Raw genomic sequence first — 22381 nt, 5'->3', positions numbered from 1 at the left:
CCCCATCAAGAATGGGTTGTAATTATTTAATAATACCCTGTATGGGTTCAGTGTGGGGTGGTAGATGACAACTGTGTGTGTAATAACTTCTACATCTATGGTTTAGGGCAGTGGTTCCCAAACTTTAACAACCTGTGAACCCCTTTCACTAAAATGTCTAGTCTCGCGAACCCCCTCCTAAAAATGAATATTTCCAGGGATTTTCTCCTTTACCTGAGTATAAACTGTAAAAGCAGTGATCTTGGAAATATGAAATTTTGTTTTTATGACATGCTTATTACACACTATTTATTATTAATTATTATTTATCATTACAGTATTTTTATTACATTATGAAAACAGCAACACTCTTCCAAGATCTCACTTTTGTAGCTTGTATCACTTTGAATAAGCCTGTTATACAACAAGGCTCCTATGTTTCATCAAGGAGTATCAGATGTGAAACAGCATGAAGGTATTTAAAAAGCCAACTCAAAGAGTTCCTCCTACACAAGCATTCAGGTCCTGAGCAGTCCAGGCAAACAATGCACGTTACAACAAAGCTTAAACTTGTTCTTCATAATAATTTTTAAAACAATAATAGCTGCCTATTTAATTTTAAAAATAGCAAAAAATATCCACCTCCCTTTCCATTTCTTATAAGGAGTCTTGAAGTTTAAATCTCCTGAGTGTGATTAGATATGCTTGCTTTGATCTGCTTAGCTTTTAGAAGTCCAGGGGCTCCGGGCTGCTGGCCCAGTGCTGCCTGGGGTCCGTAGGGACAGCTCTGTCCGCCATTAGGGAATTTTTCCCCAAGAACCCCCTGTAACATTTCACAAACCCCCAGGGGTTCACGAACCCCAGTTTGGGAGGATGTACCACTGCACTCCAGCTCTGAATAGGCTATAAAAAGAATAAAATGCTTCCATATTTGTAATGTGTGTTACTTCTGGTTAATTATGTCTAGCATTGTAAGGAGGATGGATAGTGAGTTTTGTCATGAGGGATGCTGCTGAACAGGACAAAAGTATGAGCAACCTTGTTTGCTGGGTGACCTTTTGAACAACATCTCTGAATGGGTCCCTTATGATTCTACCTTTGTGGGAATTCATATGGAGAGTTTCCCAGACTGACTTGATAGCTCTAATTACTGGAATCATTTAATGACAGAAGATCAAAGGGTATTGTACTTGAGAGTAAATAGCATCCAAGAGTGTACGGAAGTAGATATTTGAGGTGTGGGTTTTTCTGGAAGTAAACCAATGAAATTTACATTTGCTTCAAGTTGGGGGGTTGTCTGTAAGCGAGGACTGGTCTGTCTCCCCAGGTCTGTAAGAGTGAGGGATCGTTTTCCAGGATAGGTTGTAGATCGTTGATCATCACATACAGCCCCCAGCTAAAACCTCTCCAGCGCATTATCAACGATCTACAACCTATCATGGAAAACAATCCCTCACTCTCACAGACCTTGGGAGACAGGCCAGTCCTCGCTTACAGTCAACCCCCCAACCTGAAGCAAATACTCACCAGCAACTACACACCACACAACAGAAGCACCAACCCAGGAACCAATCCCTGTAGCAAACCTCGTTGCCTGCTCTGTCCCCATATCTACTCTAGCGACACCATCAGAGGACCCAACCACATCAGCCACACCATCAAAGGCTCATTCACCTGCACGTCTACTAATGTTATATATGCCATCATGTGCCAGCAATGCCCCTCTGCCATGTACATTGGCCAAACCGGACAGTCCCTATGTAAAAGAATAAATGGACACAAATCGGACATCAGGAATGGTAACATACATAAGCCAGTTGGTGAACATTTCTACCTCCCTGGACATTCTATAACAGATTTAAAAATAACTGTTTCTGAAGTTTTTTTGTTCAAGAATAGACTTCAAAGAGAAACAGCAGAACTAAAATTCATTTGCAAATTTAACACCATTACTTTGGGCTTGAATAGAGACTGGGAGTGGCTGGCTCATTACCAAAGCAGCTTTGCCTCTCCTGGAATTGACACCTCCTCATCTATTATTGGGAGTGGACTACATACACCCTAATCAAATTGGCTCTCTCAGCACTGGTTCTCCACTTGTGAGGTACTCCCTTCTCTTCATGTGTCATTATATAATGCTTGCATCTGTAACTTTCACTCCATGCATCTGAAGAAGTGAGGTTTTTTACCCACGAAAGCTTATGCCCAAATAAATCTGTTAGTCTGACACACTGTAATTTCCCTCCTTCCTTTTGAATGATAACAGCTTTGTTTAGTTATCCCTTATTTAGTTTCTGCTGCACTCCCAAGCACACCAAAACTTGAGGTAGATGATTAGAGGCATCTTCTCAAACTTTGCAACGTTTTCTGTTTTGTTTCACATCTCTAATTTTCAGAGCATGCATTGCCTGCTCTTTAAAAGTGAGCTTTTTAATGTTGTAAGTACAGGACTAGCTGCACCTCTGTCTCCTTTCTGGTCTATTAGAACATCACCTCATGTGATAGGTCTCTTCTCCTTATCTGACTTGGGGTGGAATTTCATTGTTGTTCCACTCTTAGACCAGGACCTGGGTATGCAACCCTGTGTATAAGAAACACTTACTTACTACTCTGCAGGCCCAGCTTATGTTTGAACCCATGCATTTCCTTCTATCAGGAATCTCTGACCAGTGATAGTGCTCAAGCCCAGATCTCCAGACAAACATACACAGGCAAGTGCAGAAACAGTGAGAACATAGTAATATGGGGATAAAATATAGTTTTTTGCTTTGCGGGATGTTTGTACCTGGGCTAAACTAATCCGAGTGCTCAAATCCGGGTGCCAATCACCTGGACTAACTGTGCAGTGAAGACATACCAAGAAATTACATCTTGACTATGCACACAAATGTTAAATTAATACAGATACTTATGGTTTCACATTTCACATTTAGTATCATCACTTGCATGTTAATATTTGGAATGATCTTTTACTTCTCTGATATTTTATATGGACACTGCTGGGATCCAGGCTCTGGCAGTAAACTGAAAGATTTGGGTATAAGCTCCAATTCTTTTCAGCACCACTTAAACAGTTTAGCAAGTCTCACCTGGGTCAGTAGTACCGGGACCTCAGTCACCACAGGCTTTTACTACTTGAGCTAGAACAGCAATTCCATTAGCTGACAGCAATAGAAGGTTGTTGTTCTCAGTATTCCCTAGCTACTAGGAGGAGTGTGACAGAAGCATTTTATAAAATATATTTTCTGACACTAAAGTAGGAAAGTACATGAGCATGTCTATAGACGTCTATTGTAGATGTAGAAGAAATGGGTAATTAACATGGATGAGTCATCCTCTGGTTGGACCATCGCAGGAAATGTGAGCCATATTTATATATATTTTTTAAAAAGTGCTATGTCATCATACATTTAGGATGTGACAGGTAAAAGGGGGTGGTACTTAACTTCTCTAGCATAGTGTATTTGTTTTTTTTCTTTTATACTAAAGGTCACATTGCACAAACACTATTGCATTTCTGAATGGATTGTGTGGGCTGTTTGCTGACCCACTCTCTGTTCCTTTTAACTTTAAATTGAACCAATTTGTTAAGAGTGCTCTCATTTTGACTGTGTTGTTTTTTAGTCCTATGGGAGCCATAAGATTCAGTGTTTGGACAGTTCCATCTTAATGATTGATTTAAAGTTTTTTTACTATTTGCCACTCTACTATAAACTTTTTTTTGGTCAGTGAGTCCTCTGCTTTTAAGTTTCCATCTTTCTCACTTAGGCATTTTAATGACTTCAGATTTTATATTAGTTAGAGCTGAGGATCATCTTCACTGTGAATGGCTTTTGTGCCCTTTCATTTGATTGGTTCCTACAGAAATCACCAAGTGGCTTCAGTGAATCACTCTGACTCATTACCTTCAAGTAATAGGCTAGCCTTTTTCCAATTTCATCTGACTGCAAATGTGACTTGAAACTTTTTTTTTTATATTATCTTCTAAACTGGAGCTGACGAGTGTAAAATCAGGACAAAAAAAGCCACTTGATTATGACTAAGTTGTGTGTCATAGGCTCTGACGGCAAAACGATAATGACAGTTTCTTTTAATTTGTGGGAGGGTTACATTAAAAGAGGCAAAGACAGAAGGACTGAAAACCAGGACTTCGGGTTCTATGGTCTGATGCTAACCTGCTGTATAATGTTTGGCAATTTCATAACCCCTCTTTGCCTCCATTTCTCAATCCGTGAAATGGAGACAACTATAACACTTGCAGATAAAAATGATGTCTTTAGATATCAATGTGTTTTTACAGAGATGGGTAAGCATTATCTCCACGGATGTGCAAACTGAAATCTTAAGACGCACATATTGGCTCTGCCAATTTTTAGGTGCTCATCTTTAAACATGTATGTTTTAATATGCACACCTAAAAGTAAAGGTATTTCAAATTACAGGTCATGTTTGAAAATTTGGCCCTAAGTGACTTGCCAAGGCCGCATAATGTGTCAACATGATCAGAGCTAGAAATAAATCCCAAGCCATCCTAACTCTCAGCACTGACCTACCACACAGGAATGTTGAGAGCAGTGATGGCCTGAACTGGAATACCAGAGATACATACCTTTGCATCCAAAAGCCACATGCCAGAAATGCACACCGCTGGGTCTACAACCAGACTCTAACTTCACAAACTAGGTCCATCCCCCATTTGTGAAGCATCATTAAATAACCAATGGAGTCTGATGAAGTGGGCATTCACCCATGAAAGCTTATGCTCCAATACTTCTGTTAGTCTTAAAGGTGCCACAGGACCCTCTGTTGCTTATTAAATAACCTGTGTAGCTCTTCCAGATTCTGAGATGAAAGGCATGATAGAAGTGCAAAGGAAGGTTTAATGGCATTGCCTTCAAATGGCTTCACTCATTTCTAGATGACAGACTAAGAATATTGGTGCGTGATTGATTTTCTGGGTGGTATTTTAACTGTATGCTCTATATTTAATGTGAGGCACTTAGATGCTAAAGTTTACAAACAGAAGAACAGACTAAAGGACCAGTGTCAGATGATTCGGAGGAAGGAGTAAAGAGAACTATTCAATACTGTATCATGGTTGTGTATTTCCTCATAAATCCAGATGCTGATCAATTTATGCCTTGAAGTTTGAATTTTAACAGCTCTTGCACAAGCAGAGTTAGTGCAAATGCATGTGCTGTTCTTATCCATATTAATGTCTAACTCATTTTGAAAATTAAGCTATTTGCCTGAATAACATCTGGTGGAAGTGAGTCCCACAGGTTAATTATACAGTACATTGTACACAACATATTTCCTTTAATCTGTTCAGACTCATTGCTATTTAATTTTATGGAGTCCATATTTGCTCTTTTACCATGAAATCTGAACGGAAGAGGAATATAACTCTTCTCACAGTGACTTCCAAGGTGTCCGTGTCAGAGCTATGAAGACAGACTGAACCTGTGCTAAAAGATTTTCTACACCAATTATCTTTTAACTTACATTTTTGTTTAAATGTTTGCTATAGCATTGACTAAGCCATTTGGCAGCAAGCTGCTCTTCCTGCTGAAAATGCTGATGGAAGCATCTTGGGTGGTCCAGCGGTGCAAGTCACTATGGACTACTGAGGGGGGACATAACTTTAAAAATAAAGTGCACAGTAGCTGAAACTAGCTGGCACAACAAATAATTGAGAAAAATACATGGGGAACAGAAAGTAGAACAAAACTGAATACAAACTAGGGCTAAGTGAATAATGGAGGTTTTTTGGTTTCTTGGCAGTTCTCGAAAGTTGGGAGGGGAAAAACTGGCCTGGCTGAACAAAATGTTTTGTTTTACTATGACATTAATTTAAAAATATTAAACAAAATTAAAGGAAACTTTGAAACAATTTCATTTTTGAAAATGTTGAAACAAAACGTATTTTTTTAATGTTTCAGTTGGGGGAAAAAATTGCTGAAATCTTCATACATTCACAAAATGTTGCAATGTCTCAATCTGCATCTTTTGCTGGGGTAGGTGAAGTTTGCCTGACATTTTTTGCCCAGTACAAGTACAGACCTTGTTTGTCCCAGCAGAACCACGGATGTGACACGATTCATATAAATAGGCATCTGGCAATGCAGAAAAGGTTTTCCTGCAAGTGATGCATGTTGGGAGCTAGAATCTAAACGTGGTTAATGAGATCTCTTATATAGAGTTAACTGTACACTAAATTATCACCAAAACCAAGCATGGAGTGATGTAGAAAGTCTGGGATAGAGAGAGCTGTAAGAACTGCTCAAGTGCAAATATGGCTAGACTGCCCAGAAGATTAGAGCTGCTTCTGCTACTGTGGATGAAGGGAATTCCCTAAATGATTGCTATGAAAATTTGTATATTTGCCAGATATAGAGTGGGAAGAAAGGATTTGTAGTAAAAGCACAGGACTGGGAGCAGGAGACATAGATTCAATTTTCAGCACATCCATGACTGCCTTCTGTGACCTTGGGCAGGTCACTCAAAGCTTCTGTTTGCCATCTGTAAATGGCAATAAGGAGGGAAGTACTATCTCAAAGGCATTTTGTGAGGATAAAATCTATTGAGCTTCACAGATGCTATAGTGATGAGGGACATAGATACATTTAATATAATGTATTGAGCATGTTACAAGTAGTTCAATACATGCACAATCATAAATGCATATATTTGGAATGTTTCTTAAGTTTTCCTTCACAGTTCTCCCAAATGCACCTAAAAACTGACCTTGAACAACTCTGTTTACTACATTCTCTGTAGTACTACATTCTTCTAAGTGGAGACAGCCAATTGAAATAAAACATGCAGTGGTTCTCTGACATGGACAAATGTCTCAAAGGGACAAGGTCAAGACAACCAAGCTAATCACTTGTGAAATGACAGGTATAAATCTTCATTGTCTGTAAAGGTGGAAGACCATTGCCTTGAGTCACTGTGCCATTTTGTCCTCCTGTACTGATATTTTAGATGCCATGTAAAGGTAAATTGAATGAATAAAATACAGGAGAATTTACCATTATATAATGTTGGCAAAGAAAAGGAAACTTTCTGACTGATTTTAAACTCTTGCATTCCAGCATGTTACTTATAAACAGCAATCCACACAGATTATATGACTTTTTTGTTATATGTGCAGGGATGTTATTCCAGATACTTAAATTACACATGCTCTAACTGAATATTTAGTAATGCATAGCTTTCAAAAAGATTATTTTATATCTTGCCAATTGGTAGCCAATTTGCATGACTTTTATGAGAGAATAATATCTCTAAAACAGATGGGATGAAAAGCCAGAAGAGCCAGGTCAGGCTAGTGGGAGCTCTTGAATACAGTTTTTGCCAGTGGTACACCAACACTAAATCTTCCTGTGTAAGAAGAAACTAATTTAATATCTACGTTGGTTATGTTTGATGCAAGGCCTGCCAAATGCATTGGATGGTTCCTCAGGTAGAATATACTAAGGGCTCAGACTTTTTTTTTTTTTTTTAATAGAGCATGGAGTAGCTCTTTTTTTTTTTTTTTTTTTACTGTAACAGCATTTCCCCCCCCTCATTATAGAACTTAACACCCCAGATGGTTTAATATTAGATTTATTGCATCATGTTTTGCACAATTTCTCAGCACACTTCAGTCATGTGAAAAGTGAATATTTTTTCATGTCTGTCATGTAGCAGATTTCATTAACTATCTGCAGAGCTGAATATCTGTATCCTGAGATCTATATTAAAGAGGAAGGCCTAGGATAACCTCTCGAATTCATGCTTTTGTTCCCCATGCTGCCCCTGAGAGTTGGAAATACCTCACTCTCCTGATCGACTGCAATCCATTCTCTTCATTTACATCTCTGCAGTAAAGCCCAGTGATGATAAACCCCAAAAGAACAAAAATTGCACTCGACTAAGACTCTCTTGTCATCCAACAGAACAGACTATGCAATGCAGACAAATGATCAGGTTTAAAATATAAGCATCTTGGGCTACAGACCATGTCTCCCTTTGTTTTGTTTCAATGATGTAAAGTCTGACAGTGGTTCAATCAATGATGATAATATCCAGGACATCTTTGACCCAAAAAACACACAATCTAGGTAGCAGAAAGACCATATGTAAGATCTCCTGTGGTAGGGACCCCTTGCAGTCAGAGCTGGGAGGTGGCAGGACTGGAAGCATAGGCTAAGACAAAAAGAAGAAAAATAGGAGGCAGAGGGGAGGGAAGTCTCAAAACTAAAGATGAACCTGAGCTTTGAGGCTAAGCTCCTGCTCCATACTTCCTCAAAGTTGAGAGTTTAGGAATATTGGGTTTTGGTTCAGGCCCTCACTCACTCTAAATTTGGCATTACATTACTTTCCATATGTATGTAATCGACATGAGTTTGGGGATAATACTATCTAACTTGTATTTATATACAATTTATGAGGTTATGAGCTTTAAGATAATGGAAGGGGTTTGACTTGGCACTGCCCAACATTGTGACTAAAAATTAGAATGCTATTACACTAAACTAAACAACTAGCACTTTATAAAATGAGCATGGCACATGGAGTAAAAGCTGGCTAACTGATAGGCCTCAACATGTAGCTGTAAGCCAAGACACTTCATTGAGTGGGTGTGTTTCCAGTGGGTTTTGTGGGGGTTGGTTCTTGGCCCTATGTTATTGAAAACTTTTATCAGTGACCTGGAAGAAAATGTAAAATCATCCCTGATAAAGTTTTTAAGGCTTGTCTTGACAAAGTCCTGGCTGGGATGATTTATTGGGATTGGTTCTGTTTTGAGCAGGGGGTTGGACTAGATGACCTCCTGAGGTCCCTTCCAACCCTAATCTTCTATGACTCTATGATAAGTTCGTCGATGACCGAAAAATTGGGAGGAGTGGTAAATAATGAAAAGGACAAGTCACTGATACTGTGTGCCATCTGGACACAGGCAAACCATATGTGTTTTAATATGGCTAAATGTAAATAGGAACAAAGAATTTAGGCCATGCTTATAGGCTCAGGACCTCTGTCTTGAGAAGCAGTAATTTTGAAAAAGATTTGAACATTGTGATTGATATTCAGCTGAACGTGAGTTTCCCAGTGCAATGCTGTAACCAACAGTGCTAAAGCAATCCTGGTATGCATAAACAGAGGAATTTTGGGTAGAGAGGTTACTTTACCTCTGCCAAGAAAGATGTTGATATATTGGAGAATGATTAAAGGAGTAGAAAACATGTCTTATAGTGATTACGCTCTTTGAGTCTATTTAGCTTAACGAAAGAAGATTAGGGCATGGCTTGTTTACAGTCTTTAGGTATCTACATGGGGAACAAATATTTAATAATGGACTCTTCAGTTTAGCTGAGAAAGGTATAATATAATCCAGTGGGTGGAAGTTGAAGCTAGACAAACAGACTGGAAACAAGGTGTACGTTTTTAACAGTGAGGCTAATCAACCATTGGAACAATTTGCCAATGGTCATGGTAGATTCTCCATCACTGGCAATTCTGAAATCAAGACTGGATGATTTTTCTAAAGGTATGGTGTTGGTGTAGGAATTATTTTTGGGAAGCTCTATGGCCAGCGGTATGCAGCAGGTCATTTTGGATTATCAGAATGATCCCTTCTTTTCTCAGAATTTATTACAGCTAGATTATGTTGAACATAATGATATTTAGAAAAGCTTCAGATAAACATTAAAATGTAAAAGGCTTTGTTCCAAACTGAACTTTCTGAGGTTCACTCATTACTGGTCATGACATACAACACCAAATAATAACTAGCTCTTTTGTATGTGTTTGTGCCAGATTCTGCAGTACACCAAGTTCACATTGCATTGCTTAGGTGGTGCAAAGTGAACTTACAAAATCTCTGGCCACTTTACCTTTAGAATTTCTTCCTGTGTAAGGGGAATATCTGCAGGTGCAAAGCAGTTCTCCTACACCAACTATGCCATTCCTGCACTGGAACTCTGCTCCCGTATGTTGAGTAGCATCTCTGAGGTGGGGAGGAGGACATGTTGGAGCTGGGAAGAAACAGGTGGCACGTCAGGAGAATGGTGGTGGTAGTGCAAGGCTTTGCATTAGCTGATCTTCTGCCAGTGTTCAAGTTAAAGCTGCCCCACTACATCTTTAACTTACATTAGAGATGGGTAGCTGAAATTTGGTTCCAGGCAATGCTACCTCCCCTACCCCCACATGAGCTTAAGCTGTGCTTTGGCACAGTGGAGAATGAAGCCTGTTTGTGAATAAGTTGCAGAATAAATTAATTTCACCTGTATTTCTCTTTAGGTTTGTTTGTTCTGGAGAATAGAAGACTGAGGGAGGACATAAGAGTATCACAACCTTTTACATACTTGAAGAAAGAGGATGATGATGAATTGTTCTCCTTATCCATTGAGGACAAGACAATTGTTCTCCTTATCCACTGAGGACAAGCAATGGGCTTAAATTGCAGCAACGGAGATTTAGGTTAGACATTAGGAAAATCTTTAAAAGTATACGGGTAGTTAAGCATGTGAACAAATTATTTAGGGAGGTTGTGGAATCTCTGTCATTAGAGGTTTTTAAGAATAAGCTAGACAAGAACATGTCAGGGATAGTCTAGATAATACTTAGTCCTCACTACTTAGTACTCAGTCCAGGGGACTGTATTAGGTGACCTATTGAGGTCCCTTACAGTCCTACGTTTCTATGATTAAACATATACACTTCAGAAACATCTATGTCGTATACATCTGCAATAAACAGCCCATTTAACAAAAGCTCTCAGTGCAATGCTGCAGCTGAAAGAGAAAACACAATCCTCCAAAGTATAAGCAGGGGAATACCAAAAGGAATTGGGAGGTAGTATTCCCTCTGTGCATGGCAATAGGGAGACTATTTCTAGTCTAGTGTGTGTCCAGTTTCAGTGTCCATCGTTAGAAAAGGATTTGCAAAATTAGAAAGAATTTAGAAAAGATCTATAAAAAATATTTGAGGTCTGGAAAATGTCTTGTGGTGAGAAGTTAAAGATGCTGTATCTATTAAGTTTATCCAAAGGTGGCATGATCATGATCTTCAAGTATCTATGTGGGAAAGAGATTTTTAATAGCAGATGACTCCATAATCTAGCAGAAGACTCTGTAACAGGGATCGGCAAATGGCACACCACTGGATCACATTATACGGCAGCAATCGGCAACCTTCGGCATGCCAGGGTTTGTTTACCTGCCGCGTCTGCAGGTTCGGCTGATCATGGCTCCCACTGGCCACGGTTCGCCGTTCCAGGCCAATGGGGGGGCTGCGAGAAGCAGTGGCCAGCACATCCCTCAGCCCGCGTCGCTTCCCGCATCCCCTATTGGCCTGGAACGGCAAACCGCAGCCAGTGGGAGCCGCGATCGGCCAAACCTGCAGACGTGGCAGGTAAACAAACCGGCCCGGCCCGCTAGGGGGTTTACCTTGGCTTGCCGAAGGTTGCCAATCCCTGCCGTATAATGTGATCCAGTGGTTGGAAAGTGAGGCTAGCTAAATTTAGACTAAAAATAAGGAGCACTTTTTTGACAGAGGACAATAACCACTAGAACAACTTACTAGGGATGTGGAGGATTCTTCATCACTTGAAGTTTTTAAATTGGGACTGGATATACTTTTAAAAGAGATGCTATAACTCAGGGGTGGGCAAACTTTTTCACCCAAGGGCCACATCTGGGTGGGGAAATTGAATGTAGGGCTGGGGCAAGGGGTTGGGGTGTAGGAGGGAGTGTGGGGTGCAGCAGGTGGCTCAGGGCAGGCTGTTGGGGTGCAGGAGAGGTGTGGGGTGTGGCAGGTGGTTCATGCCAGGGAGATGGGGTGCAGGAGGAGTGTGGGGTGCAGGAGGGGCCTCAGGGCAGGAGGTTGGGGTGCAGGAGGGGTGCGGGCTCTGGCCCGGCACCACTTACCTCGAGCGGATCTGGGGTGGCAGTGGCATGCAACAGGGCTAAGGCAGGCTCTTTCTTTTGACTGGTAATAATAAGACTGCTATGGTCAGTCATAGAGAAAATTATCAGGCTGAAATACTATAGTTCTTATTCAGGACTCCAATAGATTTCCATGGGAGTTTTGCCTCAGTACTGACTAGAGTAGGAGAGGACCTTGACAGGAACAATCAATATTAAGGTACATATTATGTGGCTTTGCAAGCGTTGTAATATTTGGTATAAATTCAGATATTTAAAGGAATAGTGCAGTACTTATAACAGCATGGACAAAGGTATCGCTTCTGTAAATGCTTTGGTTGCACTGAACTGAGCTAAATAAACAAAACAAAGGCCCAAATCTTCTGCTGGTTTACACCAGCTTAGCTCCAATGAAGTCAATAGAGCTATGTCAGTTTACACCAGCAGAGGCTCTGGTCTAAGAGGTACAAGAGATCCTTGATTGAACTGATTTCTAAGGACAGCATTATCCAATACATACAACAAAGGTTTATTGAAGTTTACAGGTGCTTACTTTACTGAACCACATCTATGTATGGGTTGCCCCATTGAGCAGACATGCAATTTTTTCATCTGAATAAAGCAGTGTTAGAAATATCTTCACCTCCACGCTTAAATATGGAGGGATTTTTCTAATGACATTAGGATACCTTTCAGAAGTTACTCCTGAGGAAAATATGTATTTGTAGAGCAGTTAAATATATTATTACACAAAAACACACACATTTTAGAAAGCTAAGAATTTTAAATATAGATCTTTTCTTGTTCACTAACTGCAAAAAGTGAAGAAAAGCATTTTTTCCCTTTTAGTAAACTCTTGGCTGAGGACAACAGGGAGTCTAAACAGCTTGGAAAACAGATTGACTTTTCTTTATCTATAATTTCTTATAATCATGAATACAGTCATGCATCTACAATGTGGATAATATAACCTCAGAGACTTTAATCGTCCTAGGCTAATTTGCATGGTTGGTCCTCATGGACTATAAAAAGCATGCAGCCTTTCATCTGTTATTCTTTTTGTTTAAAGCCTATCCTACTATTTCTCAAGAGGCCTACCGTACATGAGATTAAGTCAGAAATGAAAGGGATCTATTGCTCTCCACAAGCTTTTTATGTTTTCTTACATAATGTTGTGAGACCATATTATCTTAAAAATGTCTGACTAAGTATTCACTTCTGCAAGCTTACAAAAACAATTAGTTGTTGACATTTCTCTTGTGCAATACATTGGTTCACAACAGTCTTGAGGTCTAATGCTAATAGTTTATTGGATGAATGAAGGGGACTATAGGTGATGGCAGCAGCCTAAAGGTCTCTCATTTAACCAGTGCTGAAATCAATCACTCACTTAATTTTGTGAGTCAACACGATTGCTTAGGTATCTTTAACTCAAGAGTGTGGCTTATTACTTTCAGACAATGTTGTATCATTTTTGGGGGGATCCAAGAGTCTAGCTGAAATCATTACAGATCAACTGTCACCACCAGTGTGCATGGGCAGTTATCAGAACTGAAAAAGTTGAAAATTCAAAACACAATGAAACCTACTCAAATAATTCTAGTCTAAATTTGTGCCCTCCTGTGAGAAGACCCTTGGGATGTTCAGTTAAAGGGAAAGACATCTCCACAAGGACTCCCTCAGGGAAACCACAGTTCTGTCAGGAGTGGAGGATGGCCACTGAGCCCAATTCTACTACAAGAATCCAGGCCTTTTAGTCATCAACAAACTGGGATCTGGAAGATTATTGTAATTTCCACAGTCATCTAAGTTTGAATAAATGTTAACTGTACAAGGATTAGTTATATATCATGCAGTGTCATATCTTGGGGTTGGCATTTAGCAAGCAGAGATGGATGTAGGTGATAACATTCAGATCCAGATATCTAATTATCCCAGTATTCAGGTTGTGCTTTGGCCCACTCTAAAATCCAAACCTGTAGTGAGGCTTGCATTGCAAACAAACCCTGAATTTTGGGAGAAACAGATCCAGGGTTTTGGTTTGAGCCCATCTCTAACTTTAGAATATGGACACTCTGTACGTTATGGAGAAAGGGCAAATCTTTTTGTGTCTTACAGAATTCACAATGGCGACAATGGAACCCTCTTGTTACATGGCACCTTAAAGACTAACAGATTTATTTGGGCATAAGCTTTCGTGGGTAAAAAACCCACTTCTTCAGATGCCTCCATGCATCTGAAGGGTCTGCTCTAATTTACCTCCATGCATCTGAAGAAGTGAGGTTTTTTTATCCACAAAAGCTTATGCCCAAATAAATCTGTTAGTCTTTAAGGTGCCACCGGACTCCTTGTTGTTAGTCTGTATCCACAAAAACACGGCTACCCTCTGATACGCTTGTTACATCTACACCTCCCTTTGACTTTTGGCCTATAATCGGGTTTCTTCTCGTGTGATTTCAAAAAACGAAACAGTATGAGTTTTGAGAGAGCCAGCAAAGATAGCAAATTTTGCTTTTTTTTAAAAAAAATTAAAACAATTTTAAGCAACCCATCATATTTTTTTTAATTGCTGGATTTGCATTGCATTTGATTTTAAGGGCCTGATCCAGACTTACACAAGCAAAACTCCCATTAAAGTCAATTGTACAGAAAGGAGAAAGGGAAGAGTTGCACTGGAAAGAAAACAGAACTCCTCTCCATCCCCCTTTCCTATGTTCTGGGGGAAAGAACACAGAAGGCTCAGTCTGGAGGAAAAGGGAGCAAAGTGACTTTATGCCATCCTTGTGCCTACTGGATTCTGCCTGTGCCAGGGATCAATGTAGTGCACAAATTAGAGCAGACCCTTCCAGTCCAGCTCACCCTCTATACTGCTCCTGCCCTGGAATTTTCCCTTGGCCTATAACCGCTCCTGTATACCACCAGAATGGAGTGAGGACCAGAATTTATCATCTAAATGTGTCAGCCTACCCTTGGAAGCAAAGGTGGCCTTCTATCCCTAAAACAGCACAGGCTGCCTTCTAGATAGTCTTATTCCTTTTATTTTTTATTAATTCATGCCGGGGGGAGGGAGGGGGGGCAAAGAAACCAAGCTTTAAACTAACTAATGTTTGAAAATTCATTTTGTGAGCCTGCAAACCCCTCTCCTATTCCCCTCAAATAGGTTGGTCAAACTTACACTCTATTAGAGATTTGTAATCACTAATTTACAGTGCTAGTGTACAGCTCCATATCTAAATACCAAAATCTGTGATAACATATTGAGTAGCAGCACGTGCATAATAATAAAAAAAAATTATGCGGCAGCCATGACTGTATATGTGCCTCTGGTCACTGATGGCTATCACTACAAGCTAGTTGTATTTTTTTTTTTTTAATTAGGGCATAATCCTGAGTTGAACCATGATTTGACTTTATATGGGGAAGCAACCAGCCATCAGGTTGACCAGCTCACATCCACCACACCATGCTCTCAAAGGTTCTCTGTGGGCAGACTTATAGCCCAGCTTGCTGTGCACTGTTTTTCTAGACAAGCCCTCAACTTTCTTTCAAAAACCAACCGTATTCTAGTTCATGCACCAGTTATGGAAGGGCAATAGGGGCAGTTATATGAACCATTATTAGATGGGGCACAAAGTTGCCTCTTATTTACTTTGGGGAGTCCTCAGGTTCAGAACTCTGCTGTGTTTGGGAAAGAAACATAGAAACCACACAGATATCCAGTTTTTATATATTAACTAAACTAAATAACAAAGCATAAAATTGCATATAAACAAATCAAATTAAGACAGTGGCTTAATATCGATAAATTAACCTAATTATGTGGTTGTTTAAAACATATCAACTCAACATTTCCTTATAAGCTCTGTGTAATAATGGGAGGTAGCAGTCTTGTAATAAGGCATTAGCAATTTCTCATTGTCAATACGTTCCAGTCAATTAGCTGATAAAGAGAAGGTCAAATGACTCCCTGGTTTGAAGCTGATATTGAGAATACTGCTCACATGCCAATTAAGGTAGCTTTTCCAAATTGTTGGTGATTTGATTATATCTAATCTCTTCTCTTTTACCCCTCCCCAAAATATGGTTATAATGAAACATTCCAATACAGGTCAAGATGACAAAGCTTGTTACATTTAATTTTCAAATGACAAACTTGGGTGAAAATAAGACAATTTCTCAGGATTAACTATACAGCTTCTAACCCATGAAATATATGCATGTGTGCTCTTTGTACAGTAAGGTTGTTAAACCTAGGGCTGCTTTGCTATTCTATAGATGTAATTCTTAAATATATTTTTGTGGGTTCTAACCACACACAGCTGTGCTTGAGCATGCATGTGTGTACATACATGCTCCCAATCAGCCATCTGCTGGAGTTAAAAACTAATGCAAGAATGCTGAGGTAGAGGCATCCCTCTGTTAATAAAGATCAGAAAACAAATAAAAAAAATTATACAGGATGGTTGTTCTGGCTTCAATCAGCATCAGGAAACTGGTACACTGTTAAAAAGATTAGCTGGTGGTCTTAGTGGCTCCATTTAATATCTGGTTATAGGTTACTTGCTTTTAGATGTTGAACCTTAGCTGTTCCATGTGGAGCACTCATAAAGGAATGTCAGGGTTAGATTTACCTGCACACTATCCCTTTAAGGAATGAAAGTCTGCTGAGAAGGTCAAAGGGGTTTGCTCTGGGTGCAGCAGCAGATTTGCTCTGACAGGACTCTGGAGCAATGGAGCATGTGCAAGGTGTGTGTGTCAGAGAGAGAGAGAGAGACTAGCTGACTGACTAAGGACTTGTCTACATGAACAACTAGACTGCACCAAACAAGCTGGAGTGTGACTCTACCTTGATCTAGTCTGCTGCAGTCTAACTGTCCATGTGAATGCTGCTGATGCACATGAACAGTGCGTTAGTGTTTTAAGAGCTCCAATAAAGTCACTAACATACAGCAGGGTGCACACACACAATTAAGGTACATCTATACGGCAAACAAACATGGCAGTAAGTCTCAGGTCTTGGGTCATCTGAATCAGACTTGCCCTATGGGGCTAAAATTAGCCCTGTAGAAATTTCCACTCCAGCTGGAGCATGGACTCTGAGACTTTCTCTGCCTCACTGGGTTTCAGAGGCCAGGCCCCAGCCCAAGCAGAAACTCCTACAGTGCTATTTATTTAACCCTCTAGCAACTCTGAGTCAGTTGACCTAGATTCTGAGACTCATTGATGCAGGGTTCTTCTTTTATTTACACTTAGACTGCATCAAGTTAGTGTGGGGTAGATTCACACCACAGATAGCTGTGGTCTACTTGTTCACATAGACAAGCCCTAACTTTTTAAAATTCATGGTCGGAGAACGTAACATAACATTGCTGGTCTCCTGCCCCTCATTGGCCATCTGGCAGGTTGGAGGAAGTGCAGAACTTGTTGTCAAGCATGATGGTGTGGAATATCCAGAAGCCAGCCAGCAAACAGCCACCACGATTGTAGATAAACAGCAAACTGTTTGTCTTTTCATTTGGTTTTTGAAGGTAGTAGCCTGGATGGTTCCTCTCCTTTGTACCTGCTCTCAGCAGCTACTTGGCAAATCAGAATGGGGCACTTGTAAGGCCATTAGCATCACTAAATGGGTTCTAATTGGGTCATCTTTAGGCAAATAAAGAACTTCCCCATTCCAATAACCACAGTCAGCCGGTCCATAGGCATTTTGAGACTTGAGGTCATGGACCAGTCTGCAGGCATTATCCTAACCATCCTAAAAAATCCTGACTCAAAAAAATAATTTAAATTCAAAACCAGCAAAAAGTTGGAACTGAAATTGTAGGATCATGCATTTTTTCAGCCATGTCCAGAGGGGGACAGTTCCTGTTTTACAGACAGATGCTTGTAAAGGGGAAGATATATTTTAGTATTCAGCAGCTCAACTGTAAACGGCATTTTTTTATGCACACAATCTGTGAGAGGTTGACCACAGAAGAGAGGGGCAGTGAATCCTAAATGGGCTTTCACCTAAGATGACAAAAGAACCCAGCACTGTGGACTTTGTGGGGGATCCTGACTAGAGAGGGTTGGTCAGCCATTTTGCTGGACGGTAGTGTGATAAAAATCTTATCTTGAACCCATACTGTAGTTTTTAAGTTTTAGTCTCTAGAAAGCATTTTTCATTTTTTTTTGCTTGTAACCATTTCTAACTCTCACCTTCCTACTTGAACTCACTTAAAAACTATCACCTTTTGTTAATCAACTTGTTTGTATTTTAAGCTAAACCAACCCAGTGCTGTTTGAATTGAAGTCACTGTTAATGCCAGTGAAATTGATAAACTGTGTATTTTGTCTCCTTAGAAGAGCAAACAAATCTTGTTCATCTGAATGGTCCAGGAAAGGACCTGGACACTGCAGAGCATATCGTTTTGGGAAAATCAGGGACTGTGGGATGTTGTGGTCATCATGCTAGGCAGGTGGAGGCCAGAGTGTGACTGTGGTGTAACAAGCAGGCACCTGGCGTAAGACCTGCTGGTCCAGGCACTTTCTCACACAGACAGTTTGCATGCTTGAATGCTGGCTAGGAGTGTCCAAACAAAGGAGCTACAGCAGGAGAGCACTTTAAACTCAGGGTTACAGAGAAAGTGATGACACAACTCCTCACTGGTCTGGATTGCACCCTAAAACATGAGTGTCCCTCCGTCTCTTGCTTGTTCAGACTGTAAGCTCTTCAGGTTGGGAACTGTCTCGTATGTTTGTACAGTGCTCAGCACAATGAGTCTGTAATCTTTGTTGAGTCATCTAGGGAGGTATGGTAGTAAAAGTAAAAATACAGAACTACTGCAGCCAATTAGTACTTATTGCCTCTGTAGGAGCTTTCCTCCTATGAATGTGCTGTGAACACTTTAGCTTGCTGCATATTGACAGCTATTCTACTGCAGAAGATCCCACAGAACCTGAGCTGAGTTGCTGTAAATATACTCCTTCTTCTGTACGGTGCAGCTTCCTAAAGCTGCTCAACAGCTGGTGTTCAATGAAAATATGCATCTCTGCTGGTTAATGTCAGTGTTGGATATTACCATAAATGTTCACTGCATATCAAAAGAAGAAACATTTATTTTCCTGAGCAACAAGGAAACATTTCTCTTAAGCAATAAATAGCACATTACAACACTTTCATAGTTACTTAGTTAACCCATGTATAGTTATTAATTTATATTGTGTGCCCTTAATTCCAACCTCCTTCATAGCTGGCTATAATAAGCTGAAAATGGTTGCCTGAACACCCCACTTATGAACAGGTGTTGATTTGGCAGAAAAAGTTTTTTTCTGACTCAGTCAGGTTTGTTACTCCCACCTGGATATAAGAAAAGTAGGAGTGACTTCGGGAGCAGGAGTGAGAATTTTAGGCTAAGCAGCAGAGAAGAGAGAATCCGAGGCACAGTAGCCACTGCAGTCAAACTTGGATAGAAGGTTTGAGCTGATCTTTGTTACATTAGGATTGTTTTGTTAGTAGATAAAATAAAACCCAGGAAAGGGGGTGGAGAACAGAGTTTGGACTGTCTGTATTTTGTAGAATAGCTTGAGACGAGTCTGATTCCAGGCTCCATATGACATGATTTCAAATTTTGAGAGAAGTTTAGTCTTTTTTTTTTTCCCCTATGAATTTTCTTGGCTGCCTTTTATCTTCAGCTCATATGTGTGTCCTAATTATATTAATCAAACTCTATTTCTATATGATCACTCAACTTAATCCATGCTTGACATTTTAAAAATTCAATCAAAAGCCCCATTTTCTGATATGTCCCCATGCAGCATAACACTAATTTGATCACCTATACCTCCATTTTAATGAAAAAAACATTTTAACTCTAGGTCCTGTTCTGTTGTGTATATCACAAACCAGTTTTAGCATTTGCCATATCCGTCAGTGCACTAGATGGGCTAAGTCTTGCCTGCCCAGCAAGGCCAATATCTGATGCTTTAAAGAAAGCTCATGGACATCACATAAGCACTTAACTAAATGTGGAATGTTATAAATATGGAGGAAGTGCGTTCTTCTCCGCCCTCTGTAGCAATCAACTTGTACTGTGAAATATACATTTGTTTACCCTTACGTGGTGGGGTGTACATAGATCTGATTAAGCTAGGCATGCAAAATTAGAAACTTTAAAAAAGGAAGAGAGGACACTACCTCTATAAATTGCCAATTATTAACAAGTTGCCATGTAGACTGGTAGGGCAGAGCAATAAAGAGGAGGCAGTAGTAAATTGGTGAGGGCATACAAAGGAGAAGCATACTTTTGCTCTTCCCTTCCAGCCAAGGAAAAAATAGGGATTGGGTGTCTGAGAACAAATCCTTTTTCAAAGGGAGTCCTGAAAACCTGGAAGGTTTTATTTCTCTAGAAGAACTCTCCTGACTGAAAAACATAGTAAGTCATAAATTTGATTTGTGGATTAAGGTGGAGAAAGTCCATCCTGTGCCTTAATTGTTGCTATTATGAACTTGGCTGGGTGAGGGAAGTAGTGACTTAAGGTCTTTTGTTTAGAATTTGTCAGCAATAGATTAGCTTTTTTATGCAGACTGTGCTATGAATATTTGCAGTCATAGTTGTAACTAAGTCTTTTAATTACAAATACACTCAAGACTTATCCATATGATCATGGCTGAAGAAGCTTCACCTTGCACAAATTTCCTGTGCTGAGTCTAGGCTGTGTCAGTAAGCCCTTGGATGCTCTGATAACACATTCTTGGAGGGAGGAAGAAGATTGCATCACTCCTATAACAATTTCCTGCTCCTTGATCTGCCCTACAATGATGCTGCTCAAAGGGGGCTTCTCTTCCATCAGATATTGTTTCTAGCTCCCACTGCATCTTAGTGTGGAAAAAGTGAAATAACGAAGACTTTCATTTAGTGTAGCTTATAGTGGTGGTGTAGCTTTTTTGGTTTTGTTCTCACCCTCCCCTGCCCCTACTCTGTCCAGCAGAGGCAGCACCCCAGGACTTGCCAGTTCTCAGTGGACCAATAGCACATTGATTATAGAACAGTCAGTGCTCGACAGGCCTCTGTTTAAGAACCATTCATTTGTCCGATTTGTAGCAGATGGTTACTGTTGTGCCCATGGCCATTTCAATCTTTTCTTCCATTTAGCTTTTAATTATCAGACCCCACTACAACAAGTAGATTGTCCATGTTGGACACCCCTGAATACATGAACTTTGCAAAAAGCAGATTGTTTCAATGTGTCACTTAAAAATGGCTCTTAGCATTTGAAGAGAACCGCTTCTCACGATTTAAGTTCCAAGGGTTCATATAGTCTTTTCTAACTCGCTGTTTGCTCTCTTTGAGAGTGAGAGCTTCCCATAGCTAGGTGGAGAGGCACATCTCCTTTTTACTCCCCCCCCCCCAACTTTAGCAGAAAAAAATCCTTCTCATTCTGCTTCACAGCAAGTCAAAAAACAGGACCAACTCTCTCTCCTGCTGCTCTTGTGTTTTTTCCACAGCATGCTTCCAAATTACTGCAATATATCATTGCTTCCAATAGATATGAGTTCAAGACTGGGTCAGATGTCCTTTCAATAGGACATCAAAAAAGTGCTAATACAACGTTAGTAGGAAGTTTTAGTGCTTATGCATATTTCATTAGTAACCTTTGTTCCTGGACTGTTCTTACAAAAAGCAAAGTCCACATTTTTCTTGTTTTGTTTTTAAAATGTCCTATTTGCAAAGAGCTCATAACCATGCATTTCAAAATTACTAGAACAAATTAACTTGGACAATGTGATTGGGTCTAGTGTTGTATAAACTTCATGTAAATCTCATTCCTTTCATATTGTACATGGATGAGGATGCATAATTTATTTGAACATCTTAGGTCAAATCTTGTTCCTGTGTGGTAGTTTTATTTTTAAGGGATAGGAGAGAAGCAAATGCATTACCTTCTTAAACCTGAGCTTAGGCCATTAACTCAGTTCAGCCTTCTATATACATTGGCTGCCATTCAAAAAGTCAACATTCTGTCACAGCATACCACAGAGTAGTATCTGATACATCAGTTACTTCCTATTTTTGATTAACATATGTGAGCTGTGACTCAGATACTGCTGTAGGTATGTGTTGACTTCTCAATGGCAACCACTATGTGGTCGCTGAAAAAATGTATTTTGTCTTTGTGGTGGGAAAATAGCAAACCAATAATTGTCCTGTTGGATAGAAGGAAGAAAGTGTTCTTGGGTTTATTATTTTTATTTTAATCTTTATGGATCAATGTGAGATTGTTCTGACCAAAATCCACGGTGTTGTTTTTTTTTTCTTAACAGATAAAACAGTTGACCTTTTTCAGAGTACAAACCATTTCACAGAGGGCTACTTGCAATGCAGTGGATTTTTAGTCTCCACAGCTCCAATCTACACCTGCTCAGTTGGTTTACATCTGGGGTAAGTTACCAATGCTTTAGGTTGAAGTCTTTGAGGTCAAAAATAGCCATGGTCCCTTGCATGAGTTCTTTT

The sequence above is a fragment of the Emys orbicularis genome, chromosome 2 (assembly GCF_028017835.1).
Source record: "Emys orbicularis isolate rEmyOrb1 chromosome 2, rEmyOrb1.hap1, whole genome shotgun sequence".
NCBI classification, from domain to species: Eukaryota; Metazoa; Chordata; order Testudines; family Emydidae; genus Emys; species Emys orbicularis.
Note: the sequence above shows the minus strand (reverse complement) of the source record.